Below are 12,102 nucleotides of genomic sequence, written 5' to 3' on the forward strand. Positions count from 1 at the left end.
TGATTGCCCTCAAATGAGGCGCTGAGAATAGTCAAATTCATACAGATAGAAAGTGATGGTGTGTGAAGTGGTTCAGCGTGTAAGACACCCATTGCCAAGGCTGATGATCAGAGTTCCATCCTTGAACCCACAGAGTAAAAGGAGAGAGCAGACTCCCACAAGTGGTCCTCTGTGGCATGCACACCTCCATGTCTGCACAAAACAGGTACACACATGCCTACACACAGCAAATAAAAATGTACACCTACATGCCTGCACACAAACAGGTACACACATATCTATACACAGTAAATAAATATGCACACCTCCATGTCTGCACACAAACAGGTACACACATGTCTATACACAGTAAATAAATATGTACACCTACATGCCTACACACAAACAGGTACACACATGTCTATACACAGTAAATAAATATGTACACCTACATGCCTATACACAATAAATTTATTTATTGTTAATTTAAAAAGAAAAGGAAGTGTTTGCCCATGTCTGGGGCAAGCGGGGAATAGTTTATTAAGTAGACTCAGGCTCCCTGTTTTGCAGAAAAGGTTTCTAGAGACTGGTTGTACAATCTGAGTGTACTTCATAGCACCAAAATGTCTACTTAAATGTTGAAATGGCCAGTTTTAAGTTTTGTGTATTTTACAATTAAATTTAACATAAATGGTCTCAGTGAATTTTACTGTGTGGGTCATATTGGATACTGATTCAAATATACAAACTTATATAAACTTTAAGACTTTAAAAAGGAACCAAAGCCAGTTGTAAATTTCAGGGGGAAAAATGAGGGTAATTGCATACTTAAATGATATTAAATTATTATTGCCTGGTTTTCAGTTCTTATTTTATGGATTTATCTTATTATTTATTTGTGCATATGTGTGAGCCTCTGTGTGTGCATGGTTGCTCACAAGGGCCAGATGAAGCTGTTGGATCCTATGGAGTTGGGGTGCTAACATCTAAACTTTGATCCTCTGGAAGAACAGCCAGTGCTTGTAACCACCAAGCTCCATCCCTCGTCTAGATTTCTGGTGTAACGTGGTGTTGTCTTGTTTAAAACTTTGGCTTTTATAAATAAATGCAAAGATAAAAGGGCTTTCTGAATAGAGCTCGGTTTAATGTACGCAGTGGATGGGGACATAGATCAAGCTGGCTATGGGTTGATAGTAGCTGAAGCAGGTTTATGGGCATGTTCATTTCTTTTTCCTCAACACACCAATACATGTATGTATTCTATACATATAACTATATGTACCACACAGTCCACATAATAAAATGGATTAATAGATAAAACTTGATATCATTGTGTTAGGCTTACAAGTGGGAATAACAGAGAACTGTGTGTGTATGTGTGTGTGTAATATACATATACAATTCAGATATATAATACTATTTTGCTTGAATATGGGTGGCATCTGACTTCTAAAGTTGTCTATTTTTATGTGTATAGATGTTTTGACTGCATGTATGTCTATGTAGCACATGCATGCATGGTGCCAGCAGAGATCAGAAGAGGTGTTGGATCCCCCACAACTGGACTTACAGATGGGTGGGAGCTGCCGGTTGGGTGCTGGGATTCGAACCAGGGTTTTCTAGAAGAGCAGCCAGTGCTCTGAACTACTGAGCCATCTCTCCAGCTCGTGACTTTTATCTTTTCTGTTAGTTACACAAAAAGCAAAGACAGAACCTTGATGTCTATTTATTCCCAGCTCACAATGGCATGTTTGCTGTGTGGTAGTGATGTTTATCTTTAATATTAAATATAGAAAGAGCAGAGACACTACATTCTTGCCGATTTATTCTCAGCTCACAATGGCTGCTCGCGTCCAACCTTGTCTTGTCAATCCATTTCCTTCTGTCAGACACCATGGAAATAAATACCTACTTGCATTTCAATTGCTCAGAAGCCAGGGTAAATAGCCCTGTACCCCCTGGCACCATCCGTTCCTGTACCCAGTCCAGAAATAACACTGGGAAATGGGTCGCTAATGCACATGTCTGTCTGCTGAAAGATAGCCTGTAAGTCACAAGGTGTCAAAAACCTGTGGTCTGATGATTGCTTTGCAAACAGGACGGCACTGGAGACACGGAGGCTGAGTGTAAGGTTAAATTTATCCATGAAGGAAACAGCCAGGCCATGTTTATGAGCTGGTAGGAAACTGAAGAGTGAGACCATCATCAGGATGCTTCAAGCTATTGTCCCAGAGCTGTTGCTGAAGAAGTTAGCTGTTTCCTGCCATTGATTTCTAACCTTCACGTGCACAGTGTGAAGTAGGGCATGGTGAGGGATATTTGGTTTTTTCTTTTTTTTTTTTCCAAGCCAGGGTTTCTCTGGGTAGCCCTGGCTGTCCTGGAACTTGCTCTGGAGACCAGGCTGGCCTCAAACTCAGAGATCCATCTGTCTCTGCCTTCCAAGTGCTAGGATTAAAGGCATGGGTTACCATGCCCAGCTGAATGATTCTTAAAATGTGAGTCTGGTTAAATGCATTCACATAGATGATTATGTTTAAAAATAAGAACTGGGCTGAAGACATAGCTCAGTTAGTTTATAGAATGCTTGCCTAGCAAACCTAAAACCCTGGGTTCAGTCCCAGCACCATATGAACCTGGAATGGTGGTTCTCACCTGTGATCCCCGCACCAAAGTAGTTCAATGCCATCCTCATACATATAATCAGCTTGAGGCCAAGTGTGTCTAGATGAAATACTCAAAATAAACAAACAAATACATAAATAAACAAATTCATGAAAATACAACCATAACCCTACTTAAAATGTATTTTCTGTCTGAAGAGATGGCTCGAGTTAATAGCATGTATGCTCTTACAGAAGACCCAAGTTCAGTTCCCAGCACCCATGTCAAAGCTCACAACCACTTGTAATTCTAGATCTAGGGATCTGATGCCTCTGGCTGCCATAGGCCTCTTTGGTTCCCCTTACTTACATTTCTCTCTCTCTCTCTCTCTCTCTCTCTCTCTCTCTCTCTCTCTCTCTCTCTCTCTCTCTGAATAATAAAAAGTTTAAATTAAAAACGTTTTCTCTCCCTCTCAAACATCTGTCTTTGGTCCTGGCCCTCACTCTACTGGGAAATCACTTCTGGCCTGTGTTTTACAGCAGTGCTGTAGGGTTCTGAATCCAGTAAATTCAGTATTCACCTTAAGCATATTGAAAAGACTGTGTGAGCATTTCCTTCTGTTTCTTCAGGGAAAATGCTTAGTTTAGGGTAAGCCATGCAATGGCAGTACATAATAAATAAAGGACAGTGGTGCTGAGGTCAAGCCATGGTCTGGAATCAAAGTGCTGAGTGGTCAGCTAACAATCCCTCAGCCCGCTGGGGCTCCATGCTCTTCCTTCTGCATGGAGACGCCTCTAGAAGATAATCTTTAGGGTAGCTTCCAATTCTAGGATCTTTTAAACGAGCTCATGTGTGTAAGAACTGGTATGACTTAATATGACCCGAGATATATAGACATTCCAGAATCCAACATCCTTCAGCACAGATTGATTCTGTCCTCTTTTTTACTTACTTTACATGTAAAACACTAACAGCCAGTACAGGACATGATCAAGAGTAAGAGACGGCACCAGGAGAACGTGCCAGTGTCTTCTTTTTCACCTACAAAGATGGAATGCTTTTCTACAATTTCTTTTTAAAGAATGAGCCCAAATGAATGAGCCTGGTTAAATGTCAACCAAAATCTCCCAGGAATTTCAAGTCCATCAAGTCTGTGAAGCCTGCCGAGTGTTTCTTAACTGAATACAGAGAACAGTCTTATTTGATGTTGGCACCACAGCATTTGCGGAATAAGTCAGTCCTAGGCATTGAAGTTGCTGTGAGACAGCTCCAAGCATCAATGCGCTCTGAGAAGTCTCAGTCTTAATTTCCCTTTTATAAAGTGGGGTATGTGCCTCTCCAACGAGGCAAAATAACAACACACAAACTTACTACCTAAGGAGAGCTAACTGCAGTCTTCTTGCCTGAGTGTGGTGGTGTTTGCTGCTGCTATTGGGGGAGGGGCTGAGGCAGGGGAATCAAGAGTTTTAAGTTGCTCAAGTTTGAGGTTAGCCTGGGCTATATGAGACCCCACTTTATAAATAAAGTAGGTAAATAAGTGGCTGGAAAGTGGGGAAGGAAGGAACTCAGGGGTTGAAATAGACTTAAGTAGATATGGCAGCCAGCGTGGGTAAAATGTAACAATCCACGTTGTTTGAATCCCAGTTAACAAAAACCAACTATGAAAAGTCAATGTTTAAGCCAAATGAAGAATATTGACTAAAGATTTAAATATGAATCAGCTAAATTTTGTTGCTTAGTTTTTGAAGATAGGAGTAATATCGTGATTTTATTCTAAAAAGCTTATGGATGGCAGTATATGTGGATGAAATGATATTTTAGCATAATGGAGCAGTTGCATAAGGAAGTCTTCTTAAAATGAGAAACACCAGATTATTAATTCATAAAGTTAACTGGCAAGTTAATGAGGATTCTATAATTGTGTCTATGTTTGGACATTTTTCCAACAAAAAAAAACAAGTACCATTATCTTTAAAAACAAAAAAGAAGTGATTAGTAGGTAAAAGCAGCCCTCTTCTTCCAGACTGCCCCTACTGTGTGCTCTGCCTTGTCCTGATAGATGATAGAACACTGTGTAGTCAGAACCCAGCAATTCTATGTCTAACAATGGCAGTGACATTGGAAACTGGGTTTCAGGATCCTTGCCGAGAGCTCAGAAACTTGTAGCAGTCTTTGCAGGAAGCTGAAGACTTCTGTAGAAAGCTCTCCAGAGAAACAACTTTGTATCTGAAAATGATGCTTGGAGAGATGCCAGGCCATAGGTCATAACGGCTCCAGCTACTGTTTCAAGTTGACAATGCTGATAAAATCACCAACGTGAAGCCGGAGAAGTTTATGCTTATTATCGGGCATCTTTATCTGAACTTGGTTGTGGTTTTATATCTGATCTCCATGTGTGATTTTTTTTTTCCATTCTGGTTTAAACTCTTCTAGTTTGCAATGCCTTGCCCTTTGTGATTAACCAGAGCTGGCGTTCCCTGTCCTTGACCCAATTTCCTGTGCCTAGATTTGACATAATTTAGAAAAGGCCTTAAAAGATCTTGTGTGTGTGTGTGTGTGTGTGTGTGTGTGTGTGTGTGTGTGTGTGTCTTAAGACAGGGTCTCCTATGTCCAAAGCTGTTCTCAAACTCCCTATGTAGCTGAGAATGGTCTTGAACTTGCACTCTTCCCCTCTTGTTGGGATTACAGGTTTGCACCACCAGCCCAGTTTACACGCTCTACCATTGGAGCGTCCTCAGTCCTTCCAGAGAAACATACTCTTGTCTTCTGTTTTTTACTGGTAACTGGACTTTGGTGGGTGGAACAGCCTTGTGCTTGCAGGAGCCATCATAACCATCTCTCTTTCTAAGTGGTAGGGCAAGAGGAGGCTCATATGCAGAATTCACAGTCCTTCTAGTCAGAGGCTGTTTCCAAAATGAGTAGGCGTGGTATTGGAATCGGTAGCCTGCCAGTCTACCAACAGCAAAGAGCCCACCAACATATAACAATAAATGCCGATTCCACCTTACAGAAAGGCAATCTGGACCAGTCTCAATGGTATACCTCTCTTCTTGCACTGGAAGCAATTACCCACAAAGACAGCCAAGCTTATTATTCTCGTTTCAAGACCTTGGGAGGGGAGAATGTGTAAACCCCTTCAGGGCAGAGCTTAGCGCTTGTGATCTGCACATGTGGGTACTCTCTGCATGTTACTTATTGACCACTAAAAGACTGGATTTTCCGGGTCATCTGGTAGAGAATATTTCACTCCAGTAAGCACTGGCTTTGAAAAAGGTTAGTATCTGGGCTGGGGAGGTGGCTCAGTGGTTTGGATCTCTTGCCACTCTTGCAGTAGATCCAGGTTCAGGTCTCAGCACCAACATGAAGGTTCACAATCATCACTAACCTGGGTTCCAACCATTGCTTCTGGGTTACACAGGCACCAGACATCCATGTGGTGCACAGACATACATGCAGGCAAACACATATATCCATATATACACAATAGTATGTGATACACAGGACATAATAAAATTATTCTGTGGGATAGATGTGAGAAAAGGCTCTCCATTGAGTCTGCACTATGTATAGCCAGTTAGAATGCTAAATGTGGAGGTTTTCAATCGAGCGAGACTTCTCACACAACGCCGTCTCCGAGAGGACCTGAACTGGCCTGACCTTCAATGCACTCTGCCATTTTTTTCCCCCTCCAAGGTGATTCAAACTACCACATTCAAGAAGTCCCACATTAGAAGGAATGTGAACTTCAAACATTGAAATTAGTAGCAGATTTCTTCTGCTGTGTGCACTAAAAACAGAATGTTGGTCTTGCTTAATATGGCAACACAAGTAGTGCCAAGTCTGAGGTGTATGTGGCCATCCCAACCCCTAAATAAATTCTAAGACTAAAAGGAAACAAAAAAGCCCCAGAAGAAGGTTTAATTTGTAACAGCCTCTGAAGTCTACACAACGAAGCCAGTCTCAACGCCCCCAGCCCCCACCCTGCAACCCTGGTGCAGAGGTCTCACATGGCCCACACTGGCTTCAAACTTACGAGGTAGCTAAAGATGACCTTGAACTTCTGATCCTCCTACCTCTACTTCCTGAGTGCTGAGATTACAGTGTGATGCTGCACCTGGTTTATGAGGTACTGGGGGTTGAACCTGGGGCTTCCTGAATGCTAGGCAAGCCCTCGCCCAACTGAGCTACTCACCCCTTCCCCACATGAAGTCAATTTCTTTTTTTTTTCTTTTTTTTCCGGGGCTGGGTACCGAACCCAGGACCTTGCGCTTCCTAGGCAAGCGCTCTACCACTGAGCCAAATCCCCAACCCCATGAAGTCAATTTCTTAAAAGAAGACTTAACATAGAGCTATGTTAAGAATGCAAGCAAAACTCACTAGGCAAATATTACATACTTATTATGTGCCAGGTGTCGTTCTCAAAGGTGAGAACAAGAATAAAGTTTCAGGCTGCATTTAAAGTCCCATTTTACTCAAAGAGACACACAATAAACAAATAAGACAATGTGTGTATAATATTTCAGGGGGTAGTTCGTATCACAGAGAGCAAAGACAGTGTGGTCATGACCAGGAAGTCCTCAGGAGATTAGGAAAGACCATAGTCACTGACTCAAGAATGCTTCGGCACGAGCCCCGTCAGACTCACTGTCCAGCAAGATGGCAAAGCTGCTTGGTTAGGGTTGAATGGCCTATATGGGGAGAGGAAGAAAACAAGAGTTTTGTCCTTTGCTGTAGTGGACATAAGCTATGTCTGCCATGTAATCTATGGAGAGCTCAAAGTTCTAGGCCCCTACTCCCTAATGAAAGACCAAGGGAGCTGGGGTAAAGCTTGTCTGGTTCCTAATTTTGCACTACCTACTTCAGAAATGTGGGGGATGAGTAAGTGAATACAGTTTGCACCAAGAATTGAATCTAGGGTCTTACTTGCTAAGCATGTAGTCTACCACAGAACCACACCCTAAGACTGTTCTAGGAAGCTCCAGACACGGCCAAGTCCCCAGGCTCATTTTTTCCCCATCCTCTAACTTGAAGCTGTCTCTGTGGTCTGGCCAAGGTCAGGCAAAGTAAGAACATTGTGCAAATAGAATTCTCCACTGTTGCCAGTGGAAGTGGGAGTCTGTTTAGAAAAGGTGACCGGAGGCTAGATGTGGTGGCATGTGCCTATAATCTCAAAACCAGAGAGGCAAGATTTCTGTGAATTCTATCCCCAAAATCCTAGGGTAGTCTGAGTTATATATTAGACCTTGTGTCTTAGTTAGGTTTTTACTGCTGTGAACAGACACATGACCAAGGCAACTCTTATAAGGACAACATTTAATTGGGGCTGGCTTACAGGTTCAGAGGTCCAGTCCATTATCATCAAGGCAGGAACACGGCAGCATCTAGGCAGGCATGGCACGGGAAGAAGAGCTGAGAGTTCAACATCTTGCTCCAAAGGCGAACAGGAGGAGACTGGCTCCCATGTGGTTAGGAGCAGGGCATCATTGCCCACCCCCATAGTGACACACTTCCTCCAGCAAGGACATACCTCCTAATAATGCCATTCCCTGGGCTGAGCATATTCAAACCATCACACTCTGTCTCAAAATAATAGTGGAAGAATGGAGAAAAAGTTTATCACAGAGGCTCTGGGGCAGGGATAGTCTTGGTATATTCAAAAGAGAGGCAGCCATGTGATGGGGAGAAGGGTGGTATGGTAGATGGTGCTGGAAAGATGACAGGAGGTGTCAGGTTAAATATGGTCCTATCACAAATTCGGTAAGGACTTTGGCCTCTATGTCCAACAAAAATACTGCGATTTGATCAAAGGAGTGATGTGACATTGTTTCCATCTAGGAAGGTTCACTAGCCGGATCCTGCATTGATCTTAGCAGGAAACGATGAATGGTGTTGGAGGTTTGGCAGAAGGGTAAGCCTTGGATGTCTGTAGCTTACAGGTGGAATTCATTGAACTTGACAATAGGGCAGACTTGATGTCTATGAAAAACCATCACAATAAACCATATTTTCAGCCAGATCAGTGGAAAAGGGAGTTGAAGAAATCCCAGGAGAGCTACTGGGGTGAGGAGTGGGGCTGGAATAAATTTGGCACGCCAAGGCAGATAAGCCTATTAGACAAGCAAGATGAGATTTGAAGAGATCATAGCCTATGCTCTCTGTAGGATGCATTAAATGAGGTTAAATGAGGTATATCTCAATTGCGGCTACCGGAAGGTGCACATTCATTGTATTGATTAGGCCTTAGCTCAAAGGTATTGGGGAACATATTTATAAGTTGGTTTTAGTGTTTATGACTGTGAACCTGATACTACTTGGGAACTGCTATAGGCTCCTGTGTTATTCATAATATATCAGCCACTCCAAATAATAAGGTTTACAATAAACAGTGAAATTGTTACAGATTTTAAAATTTTATTCAATTTTGGGGGTTTTGTTGTTGTTTTTATTTTTGAGACTAAGTCTCATGATATAGCCCTGGCTGGCCTGGAACTTACCATTGTAGACTACCCTAGCCTTGAACTCACAGAGGTCCATCTGTCTCTGCCTCCTAGTACTTGGATTAAAGGTGTATGCTGTTATGACCAACTCCTAACAGACTTTTAAAAACAAACTGTCACCACAGACTTATATGTGAATGTTCACAATGACTTTATTCATACAAGGCTGTTCCAAATTGGAACGAGCGTATGACTCTATGATATAGTCGTGACAAGGAAACCGTGGTGTACATAAACGTGTACTCAGCACCTGAAGAGGCACCGCCCCACACGACTGTCAGAAGAATTGGGTGCAAAGGGGGACAGGAAAACGATCACACGGTGCATGTGCCTGTATGACTCCACTCTAACAGATTCAGTAACAGCCTGACATGTCCTGTGGCTATAGAAACCACAAAGTTGCTGCAGCAGAAGAGAATATATGGAGTAGAAATGGGAACAAGGGAATTTTCTGGGATGATGAAACCGTTCTGACAGTTAACATGGATTATGAAACTGTCAAAATTTTATTGAATACTTATGATGTGCTTTTATTGCATACAAATTACATCAAAATACACAAAATATGTGAACCCTGATGAAAACGGTCTATGTAGAAATGCTAGGCTAAAAATAACTTGTCTAAATTAGGAACAAACTCAGCGTTGAGTTTCCCATCCACCAAAGCGAAGGGGGAGGAAATAATCTAGCTACATCAATAATCTAGTACATTAACATCTAGCATGTATTGGAGGGGGTGAAGACTGTCAGTTCTGGTAAGATCACAGTTAAGAGCATTGGGGAGGAAACAAGCACTTTTGTAAGTTGAAGGAACGTTTTTTTTTTTTTGTTTGTTTGTTTTTGTTTTTTTGGGTTTTTTTTGTTTGTTTGTTTTTTGTTTTTGGCTTGGTGCTTTACCTATCAATCTTTGACCCACAGTAGGAGAGTATCACACCACTGTTCAATAAAGGCCTTCCTTTGAGGAACGAAGGCAGGGATTTAAGACAGAGGGTTGGGGAGTACAGCTAGCTGCAGAGAGCGTCTAGATCCATTCCTCTGGCCCAGGAAGTCTCAGATTTCACAGGCTCCTACCCTCTCTGAAGGTCTCAGAGTTTGTGATAGGAGTGGAGAATTGGTAATTAGAGGTTCAAGTGTAATGTTCTCTGGAACTGACTGAAGCTAGCTGGCTCAGTTTTAGCTCCTGAACATGCACTTTGCTAATTACGGGTGTGAAGGATGTCCCAGACTTTGCCGTCTTTATAGCCACGTGGGAAAACATGCCTCCTACTTTCCAGGCTTAGGGGATACCTTTCTCCCTGGCATTCTGAAAGCTCTTCTGGGTCTCTTTCAAGCTCTCCGGCAGACACATACAGAATATTAAGATGGGGCCGACATTGGGCAGCAGGACTCCTCAGTGTTCAAGCTCTTGAAATCACTGGGTTTCACAATGTCAGTATCCTTCTGACTGAGTGTGGAAGACCACGGCTCCTTTGTGAACCATGGAGACATAACTTTGCTCTGAAACATCTGCAGACGAAGATTCTCAGCAATCCACGGCTGCAGGTTCCCCGTGAACACTTTAATTAGAACAAGACTTAAGTCGTCATGCCATAAACTGGAGGAAGAACAGGAGAAATCCTTACTACCTGAATTGATGTAGTTTGCTTGTTCATTTGGCAAACATGGAACTGCTTCACAGCGGGGCTGGGATGGGCAGTTTCGGCAGGGCCTGAGTTTACGTTACTTGACTCCCTACTTTTAAGACTGTTTCCCAGGATCAGCGGGAAGGCTCCCTGGGTAGAGGTGCCTGCTCCCAGGCCTGAGAACCTGAGTTTGCTCTCCAGGACCCACACGGTGGAAGGAGAGACTCCAGCAAGTGTCTTCTGATCTTAAAACACCTGTAAGTAATCTAAAATTAAAAAACAAAATTAACTGCCAAAAAATACTTTAGTTTTAGTGACATCCATGGCACACTCTTCTACTGAGTCAGGTATTACTGTATTTCCACATTCAATGCTAAGGCCTACTGCATGCCAAATATTGGAAGCACTGTGGGCAGAAAGCTTTGCTTATGGTCTCATGAACACAGAAATAGGAGGTTAGAAGACAGCCAGGGCGGTATCTGTGTATCTGGAGGAGGAAGACTTGCCTATCCACGTGTTTTGTTTCCACAGCACAAGGATAGGGTAGAGAGAGAAAACTGTCTCAGCCTGGGCTAGCAGCTCATATTACAATCAAGTCATAGAGATGAGGACATGGAAAACAGAAAACGGCAGAAAACACTATAGTGGGGGCAGAATTTCAGGACTCAGGAGACGGGTTTTCCTACATGCAGAACAACAGACATCAGGACTTAAGGAGGCAACCTACATTTTCAGAAGTAGACTTAGGAATATTACTTGGTGTGTGCACACTAGGGGCTCAAGGAGGACTAATTCATTCAATAAATGAGTTATGTGCAAGGCACTTTACTAAGAAACTGGAAGCTGGAGGCCCGGAGTACAGTGCATGTTACAGCATGTGCCTATCAGTTATGAGGGTCAGAACCAACAAAACAGAAAAAAAGATACTGGCATCTTGGTGTTAACATATTAAAATGTTTATCATACTAAATGCCTCAAAAGAAAAACGTGTGGTGCTAATGACACCAAGAGACAGGACGCTTACCACTGGTGCACAGAGGAAGGAAATCTTGAAGGTTGAAGTACATGCTACCTCAAGAGCATGGTTTTGTGTAGCAATTTCCTTTGAGATAGAACCATTGTTCTTGGTCATAAATTCCTTAAGAAGCGGGCTGTTAATAGGAACATGAAATATTAGGGTGCTCTAAGGGGAAACATTCCAACTTTCAGGGAAGCACTTTAAACTCAAAAGTGAATGACTCACTAGTTTCAGGAAATCCCTGAAACTGATCATATTCACTATGCTCCTCCCTTCCCAAACAGCTACAAGCATTTAGGGCTGCTAAGAAATACTCTCAGACCAGCCAAGCCACCTTAAAGGGATAGAGACCAGCTGAGATGCCTGGAAGAGGCTCAGACTAAGC

This window comes from Rattus norvegicus, chromosome 15, assembly GCF_036323735.1.
Source record: "Rattus norvegicus strain BN/NHsdMcwi chromosome 15, GRCr8, whole genome shotgun sequence".
Classification (NCBI taxonomy): Eukaryota; Metazoa; Chordata; class Mammalia; order Rodentia; family Muridae; genus Rattus; species Rattus norvegicus.